We start from the raw sequence: 515 nt of genomic DNA on the forward strand, positions 1-515 counted from the left end.
TAAGTCTGAGGAAGGAAGAAAAAAATTACACAAAATAACTAAAAAATATGGGTAAAAAGTGGAAAAGGAGGATTTTTTTATTTAGCATAAATTTTAATAGCGGAAAAAATAATCTACAGTATAATCAAGAATCGCTCTTGGACATAGTTGTTAGAACCGAACCAACAATCAAACCGATTAAATTACGAATTTATTGGTTTATTAGTTCAACTGATGAGTTACTAGTTGAATTGGCAAAATCGGTCTCATATAAATAAAAAATATAAAATAATCAAAAACCTAAAATTAAAATTTAAAATATATATCTTCACTAACATTTTATGAAGAATCAACTCTCAAATTCTAAAAATAACTAATAGAAAAATACAAAATTTGTCAATACTACTACAATAGTATCTTAATTTGACACAATAAGAGTAACAATTAATTCACAAAACCTATCATCTAACTATAATATCAGTAGATTTTAACACTAGCATAAAATAAATAATTTTAATCACAATACTAACATTACA

This window comes from Arachis ipaensis, chromosome B10 (assembly GCF_000816755.2).
Source record: "Arachis ipaensis cultivar K30076 chromosome B10, Araip1.1, whole genome shotgun sequence".
Taxonomy (NCBI): Eukaryota; Viridiplantae; Streptophyta; class Magnoliopsida; order Fabales; family Fabaceae; genus Arachis; species Arachis ipaensis.